The sequence below is a fragment of the Colobus angolensis genome, unplaced genomic scaffold (assembly GCF_000951035.1).
Source record: "Colobus angolensis palliatus isolate OR3802 unplaced genomic scaffold, Cang.pa_1.0 Scaffold654, whole genome shotgun sequence".
NCBI lineage: Eukaryota > Metazoa > Chordata > Mammalia > Primates > Cercopithecidae > Colobus > Colobus angolensis.
The window spans coordinates 487,552-496,135 of NW_012120199.1; positions in this window are offsets into that span (position 1 = coordinate 487,552).

Genomic DNA, 8,584 nt, shown 5'->3' on the forward strand with positions numbered 1-8,584 from the left:
CTCGTTAATTTCATGCCCTGCCCAGGCGGGCTACTGTGCTGCCCAGTCACCCGGGTCTGGGGCGGCCACCGCTGGCCAGCAGGCAGGCCCTCCAGAGGCAGAGGTGGCCACGCTGAGGTCGCTTCCACTGTGGGGGCAGCACACTTGGGTGGCAGCACAGATGTGGTGTGGCGGCAGCTGGCAGCCCCGTGGGAAAGATGTGTGAAGTGTGGGGTTTGACGACCCATGGGAGAACAGACGTTCTTCCTCTTTTTGTTTGCCCTTCAAAGCCCTGAGTCAACCTCAAATTCTCTGTCCTTTTTCTCCACCCCCTCGTGCCTCTCTCCCTCACTCTCTGCATCTCTCATTGCAAGCTTGCATTTTTTTGCACACAACACTATCCTAATATTTCTCTTTTCTACAGGCAGGAAATGAGAAGTCATTTTTTAGGGTCATTCAGGAAGTCGTCCAGAGTTATAATGGCCCATTATCTAGCGGTCAGAGTTTACTTAGGCTTTCACTACTTCCACTGCCCACTTGAAACAGGGAAAAATATTTTCCCCCAGCACTGTGAGCATGCTATTTAGAGCTGACCACAAGCGGGGGGAAGACAGGACGGCTTGGATGCTGCGTTTCCACTTGGAACACAAGGCTGGCAAAGCTTGTCTGCTGCCCAGCAAGCACCTCAGACTCACACCATTTTAGGTTCACTTTAAGAAGTTTCTCAATTATTAAAAAAAAAAAAAAAAACCTGTACTCTGAGCATATGCTTATAATCCCACAGCTAACCCAGAATTTCTTAGAGAACTGATCAACATCAGCAGTGGTACTTATTGAAAATGCACAGTTTCAGGCCCTGTGTGGGGCCTACTGACTTAGAATATTGGAAAGCAGGTCTCAGAAACATTTGATCAGGCAGTCTTATTCTATGCACCCAAAGGGGTAAGAGTCATGCTTTCATGAAGCATGGGTTGTGTGTAAAATGTTGAAAAGGTATGGCAAAATATGTTTTATTGGCACCAATGATTTCTGGTTCCTCCTAGAGGCATTAATCAAACTTTGAAGGAGAAATAAGAGAGCCGGCATTTTCTTGCACACTCTTTGTGATGTTGTGATGAGTTGGAAACTTCCCGATTGGGTTTAATAGAGCATGAACACCCAGGCACCCAGCTTCAAGCCAGCCCTGTCAGGCACAGTCTCCTCGAAGATGTGGAAAGGACTGACCGACAGCCAAGGCTTACAGGAACCTGAGCAGGCAAGGGGAGGGGCACCCTGGAACCAGGAGCAATGGCCTTCCCACCCTCCCTCGTCCTCTCCTCTTCTCCTTTTGGAGTTGCAGGCCACAGAAAGGAAGTGACATGAGTCACTTTGGGCCTTCTTAATTCCTTCATCAAAGGGGACACAGGTGTGTATGTGTGTTGGTGGCTAATTGAGGTAGGCCCACAGGGAGGTAATAGATGGACATACTATTTCCTTTCTTCCATTCTGATGTGATGCAGGGTACACACACACACACACTCCCACTTCTTTGGCATCTACCACACCTGTCCCAGTGCCTATTCTTCTCCCACCTGAATAAAAAGCCCCCACAAATCCTGAGGTACATAGAAAGGAGCAGTGGTCTGGCTCCAAGGAGTATGAGAAGAAGCCATGTTTTCAGAGGCTGCATTCCACTTGGACTTGGCCCTACACTGAAGGTAGGAGTGGATGGGGGAGGCCCCTTTCGCACAAAGAGCCCCATGAAAGAGTACACAGTCCAGTCTATAAAACAGATGCAGAAAATGTGTGTAGGACTTCTTCCTGAAGCAGAGCGCGGTGCAGTCACTGCCTCCATGCACATGGAACTTCCCAGTCTGCAGTTTACCCTTTTGTGCAGCTCTCTCTTGGTAAAGCCCTGGTCACACTTCTGGTTGTTCAGATTATACAGGGATAATTCCAGAGTGATTTTAAAGTCAACTGCCAGGCATCCGCACTTGCAAATTAGATGCCTGGCACATACTTGTGTTAAGGTAATAATTCATTACAATACAAATTACAGGGGAGTTCCTCTGGGCATGCGACCTTTCCCGTCCGTCATTTGACTTTCCCTGTGATTATCAAGGGAGCCTCCTTCATGCTGCTAATGTGATCTTAGCCATGTGTCAACCCATGGCTGTAATGCTGACACTGTTTTCTTTCTGGAATGAAAGGCCTTCACAGATGAAACCAAAATGTTATCCATCTCAGTCCTGTCCCTTTGACGATGAAAACATCAAGCTCTGGAGACTGGCCAGCCGGCCTCCCCGCCGCCTCTCCCACGCCCTCATCGTTTTTTGTCTTTACTTACTTATTTATTTGACTGTATTTTACTTACATAATGCAAAAATACTCCTCTTTGTAAAAAGTATAATGATTTCAAGAAATTAGAGGGTAAAAAGCAAGAACCATGCTTTCACTCCACTGTCAAGAGTTGTGGAAGAATCCTTCCAGCATTTTTTCTTTGTATTTTACATACACACAAATATGTGTACAAATAAAGGTCGGTCATTTAGGTTTTGTTTCTATTTTTATACATATGAGCTTATATCTTTCATGCATATTGTTTTGCCACTTGCTTTTTATTTAAACTTAATTTCACTTTCCTTGAGGGCTTTTTAAACTGAAGTATGTGTAAGTTGGCCCCATGCGTGTAATGGCTCCCTCATCTTCCATGAGGCTGTCACTAAAAAGGAGTTTTAGCTTGTTCTGGGCTTTGCAACCCGTATACTGGGCACTGTCCATACGTGCTTCTCTGTGCACACAAAGGAGGGCTTGCTAGAGAGGCCTGGCAGAGGGTGCCATTCAAATAGGATTTTCAATAGAGGAATTTTTAAATTTTTAGTTATGCATAGAAGTTTTAATACACATCCAGAACCCCATATCATCAAGATTGTTTTCTTTCACATCTGTCCTTCCATATCTGAACTATTTTAAGAACGGTCGAACAGTCACGTCTCATCCAAGAAATCCTATCCTTTCACCCAACACTATCTCCATTTCACGTTATGAATCTCTAAAAGCATGATTTTTAAAACGTAATCACAATATTGTCATCAAACTTAAAACTTAGCCATAAATCTCTTGTTACCCAAAAACCAGCCTACTGACACATCTCTAGTTGTCTCAAAAATATGTTTTCCACTGTGGTTTGTCTGAAACATGATCCAAAAGTTAGGCCCACCTCTCACCCTTCCCTGACCTGCCAGAGCCCACGTTTCTTTCCAGCCAGGCTGGGAGACCCCCACACGGGGTTTGCTTCATGGGGCCTCCCTCTAACCTGCTATGCAGGGTGCCCTCTTTCCTGTCAATACCAGCTGCTCAAAGGACTCATTCAGTTCAAATTCACCTTTGTGAGCCCAGGTGATACTTTCTACTTTATTTATGTATTTATTTATTTATTTAGAGATGGAGTCTCACTCTGTCACCCAGTCTGGGGTTCAGTGGCGTAATCTGGGCTCACTGCAACCTCTGCCTCCCAGATTCAAGTGATTCTCCTGCCTCAGCCTCCTCAGTAGCTGGGACTACAGGCACGTGCCACCACACCCAGCTAATTTTTATAGTTTTAGCAGAGACGGGGTTTCATCATGTTGGTCAGGTTGGTTTCGAACTCCTGACCTCATGATCCACCCGCCTCGGCCTCCCAAAGTGCTTCATGTTTTCAGGAGTTGTATGTGCATTTTTAGTTTTGATGATTGGGTCCTTTTTCTGTTTTTTAAAGAACTTCAAATAATCCCCAGGGTACACAGTGCTTGTTTGCTGATGAAAAAGTTGGCAGTACAAAGGCCACTAGCCAAGGTCACACAGCCAAGAAGCCCCTGACCTTGGGCCCCTTCCCAGACCCTGGGTCCTCTGCTGCCACATGAATCGTCTTCAAGGTCCTATGTGCAGATTTTCTTGACTTGGCCATATTATTTAGGATTCAGGTATAATAACAAAATAGATGATAAAGTATAACATGAAGGCCTTTAAAAGGGTAGAAAACACATGATTTACTAAAATCATAAATCTTATGACCTGAAAGGTTCACCTAATTTCTTAAAAAATACCGTGCTAAACCCTAATTGAAAATCAGAGCTCAGACATAGAGCCCGAGATGCCAAAAAATGGCCAGGCTTGTCTGCTGAGAAAGCCATATGTAACTAACTATTTGGAAATTTAAAATATGTCTTATCGTTTTAAAAACATCTTTCTTCTAAAGACAATCATCTTGGCTTAAGGAATGAGGCTAGTAAAAAGTGAAATACTCCTACTTGTGGAAGAAATCCTCATTTTAACCATGAAGAACTGAAAAATGCATTCTGATGTTGATGGACCCAACCTATATTTGGGTATTTTATGATGTACATAATATACTTTTGTATATGGATTGTTATTAAATGCGACTTTGCTTTTTCAAGACATATAATGTTCCTCTGGGGTTCAGGCACTGTGTTTAGCACTTTGTCCTGACCTCATCTGACTTCTCAGCTGTCCCTGAGAGGTACCAGTGTGTGAGATCGCTGAGCTGGCAAGTGATAGAGGCAATATTTTGGCCCCAATTTCTAACTTAAAGACCCCAATTTCTAATTTTGTTTTGTATTGGCTTTGCACAATTTCACATTCTGAAGGAGGATGCCCTCAACTTTGCAAAATGGGCCTTTTGAATGAAAAGGATCAGTCATGTCAGGAAAAGCGCCGTGATAATGAAATATGATAAATAAGCCTGTCATCTGTAATTATCTACTATGGGGTAAAAAGTGATGAAAACTACCATCTTGAAAGGTTCTGGTGATAGTGGTTCCTAATGCAGTGAAAGATGTGTAAGCCAAAGATTTGTAACCAGCCAGGGAATGGGAGACGAGGCCGCAGATGGCGGGGAGGCCACAGCTGGGTGTGGGGAGGCCACAGATGGGTCGGGGGTGGGGCCTATAGTCATCAACACCCCTCCCACCTCCTTTCGACAGTACAGGCTTCCTGGTTACCTTCCAGAGAGTAAGGCCAGGGAGAGTTGAGTAAGTTGAGAAATGCAGAAGCTATTGGTGGAAAGAGTTCCATTACTTGACAATACAAGTCCCTACTATGTTCTAAAATCTGGTCCTGACTAGTGACAAGCGGGGCCCAGGAGTAGCACTTAAACAATAGCAGGCTTGTGTCGCTGGCAGGATACTTCAGCCTCAGAGGAGCTGTGTGCAGCTGGAGAGACTCACACTCAGAAGATTTCAAAGCAGAGGGGATCTCATAGAGCAATTTATCCAAGCTCTGACCCACTGTACACACACACACACACATACACACACACATACACACTGAGAGAGAGAGGGAGAGAACTGAAGAGAGAGAACTGAAGTTTGGCAAAATATTGCATACTCTAATAAAGGTTTATTAATGATTAATCTACTCCTAGCATTTCCTAGTCCACTCTATCTCCTTTAAAAATATGTTCTGGTTGCGGCCCACTAACTTGATTGTACAGCTCCTTAATGGATAGCAGGCTGTAACTTTCAGAGAACGGTGTAATGCAGGCTACCTCTGTTCTTCCATGCTACTTGTGGTTTCTGCTCTGCTCAGAACAGAATGGGGAGGAGAACAGGCCCTGTAGCACAATATTGGCAGGTGAAATTTTGTAAACCGGCCCTCCCTTCCGTTTGCATTTGGCCTGAAAATTCAGTTAGATGCTGAGTCCTACAATGTATTTGAGGAGCCCAGGAGTGCCCTAGAGGATGAGACTGGGTGGCTCCCCATCAGGGTGAACATTTGCCTTAATTACTGTGGCAAGATTTGCATCAGTGGTATTAGTCCCTGCCTCACTTGAGACCTGCAGTTAAGTGGCCACATTCAGGTTCCAATTTCCTGGCGATTTCATAGTGTAGGCCATTTGCAATCAAAACTAGGCTTAGAGCCCAACCCTCTTACATTTTGCCCACCCCCACAAATTCAGCAAATAAAATGACTCTGATTTTCATTCCCTAGAACTCTTTTCTTTGTTTATTACATTATTGTCAAGACAGTTTTTGAAGAAAGCTGTTTTATTTAGCAAAATAGCTTTATGGCACCAACTTCATATATCTTCTCTGCCAGATCAAAACAAGCTTGTAGTATCAGATGTCACCGAGCACCATGACAGGCAGATGCATATCATCCCTGTGCCCAGCTAATGATAGCTTGGCCTGCCCTGGCGTCAGCCGCTCCAGGCAGGGCCAGCGGGTGGTGTGGGGCCGGCACTGTATCTCCAGCAATTTGCAGATAACAAACGTGGTTCTGATGATGTTACTAAAGATCTGTCCATTTCAAGATTGGATTAGACATTAGGAATTTAGAGGGCTTTTTATTGCTAGCATTTTTAAGAATAGCAATTAGAGTGTTGATCCTAAAGTCCAAAACCCACGTGGACAGAGTTCATGTAATTGGCTACTTTATGTGCCTCTTCCTAGATTGCCCTGTGTTTTCAAAACAAGAGCCTATTTTAATCAAAAGAATTCAGAATGAAATGAGACTTTGAAAACTCAGCCTATATTTGTCTTGATTTCCTTAACCGACATCTAGAAGAAATTATGAGCTCAGGAGTCCCCTGGGTTCCTTCCAGCACTGAAGCCTGTAAGCTCCTCCAGCTGGAACCAAGCTTCGAATGCACTTGTCAGTCATGTCCTATGAGAATAGATACTGCCTTCCATGTTTTTTTGGTTCTGATTTCCATGTTTGAAATGATGAAAATCATTTTTCTGTGCTTTTAAAACATGGAATTGCTTTGTGTTGGGAATTGTGCTGACCATTTTTACTCTACCTCGTTTTGGAATCACTAACCTGGCCAATTTATAGCCAAAAATCAGTATCGTACAGTGAGTAATGAATGGCATGGTGACCGTGTGAGCAAATTCATGCCCCGCCTCCCCACCACTTGCCCCGCGTCTTAGTCCTCGGTGATGGTAAACAGAATGAGGACCCTCTCCCAACCGTGATGCGCCTCAGCCCTTGTCCTTTCCTCTCATAAAATCTCCTTTCATAGAAATGGTCATTTCTGTTCATATCTGTGGACTGTAAATAATGAGGAAGTCATTTTTGAGGTGAAAACTGCATTTAGACTCATTCCAATTTTGATGGAAACTTTTAGCTGGTGGATGGCATTTTGTTTTGTCTTGGTTTTGCATGGAGTTATCTTAATTTAGGGAGATGAAACTAGTCTGTGATCCAAGGTCTCACTTCCATCGGACCTCGGGCAGTGTGGCTGCCTGAATCATGCCTGGATGCCACAGGTGCTTATCTGGCCAGTCCTGTCGTAACTGTCACTAGTAGCTCAGGGAGTGCAGAGGTGCCAGCAGACACCATGAAATTGGCCTCATAAGGCATCTGTTATGTTGCAGTGGTGGCAAAGCTGCACACGAGATAGGAAGTGCAGCCACTGAGAACTCACAGTAGAGTGTGTGTAACGTAAAAGGATGAAACCCATTGCACACCACTGTGTACTGCCTCCTTGAAGTCAAATTTCCCCCATTACCAAGGAAAAGTCTTTTTCGGAACAGGGCTGCTTGACAGGATGACATCTGGTGATAACATTTATTCCTTTGGAAATCAATCTGTGGAAGCGAGTTTCCAATGACTGATGAGGAGAAAAATGAATTGGCTTCGCCCAGCATCCAGCTTCTTATCCTGGGAGCAATAGCTCTTGGTCTGTCATCCACGCAGCTGCCTGGTGCAAAAGCCAAGTTTGTGCAGTCTGCAGAGCGCTCTTCCTGAGCTGTGGGCTGCCAGGCGGGGGGCAGGGGGGCCTCACCATGCAGCCTCCTGCCACTCACTGGTCATCTGGGGAGACTGGCCTATCCTTTCAGGAGACCCAGTTGCCCAGATGTTTTCAAGGGCCTAAGATTTAGGCAGTTGCTCCACGGATTCTAGGAGAGTCCTTGAGCTGGAGATTACAGGTGACCTCAGAGGAAGGAGTGAGAACATCTGGGTCATGTGTTTCTTCTAGGAGTCCACAGTGAAAACAGGAAGAGAAATTTATGATAGAGAAGTCTAACAACTTCCTTTCTAACTTCGCCTTTCACGTATGCTGGATACTCCAAGACTTTGCATTTACATGGTCATCACAGATCCACTTTGAGAGAAGTAGGGTAAAAAGAAATAAATACATAGTGCTTTAGGTGTATTTCTACACATCTTAACTGATACGGGATTACATTTTCACTTGTGTTTATTGTACAGACTCTAGACAGATCCTGCTCTTTGGCAGGTAAAACAAATATTTCTTAAAACCTAGAAAGACCCAAAACAATTTAACAGAAACATTTTGGACCATTTTGGACCTCAGCAGTTAGGCCCCAGTGCAGCAGCGGCAACCATAAACCTCTTCGTAGGTGCTAAACCCAGGTGCTCCCTGGCACCGACAGCCTTATCTTAGGGCTCTCTTATCGCTGGTTTTCATTTCTGCTAATAAAAGTGATAAAAAGGTTCATCTTTTAAAGAAACAAGGACACAGAGGCGGATTCTCCCTGACACTAGCACAGCTCACGCCCAGGCCACTCCTGCAAGGCTCTGCTCTAAGTGCAAAAGCTGGAAAAGCTACAGGCCCCGCAAGACACAGAGCAACCCTGCAGGCCAGGTCACCTTCCCTCTT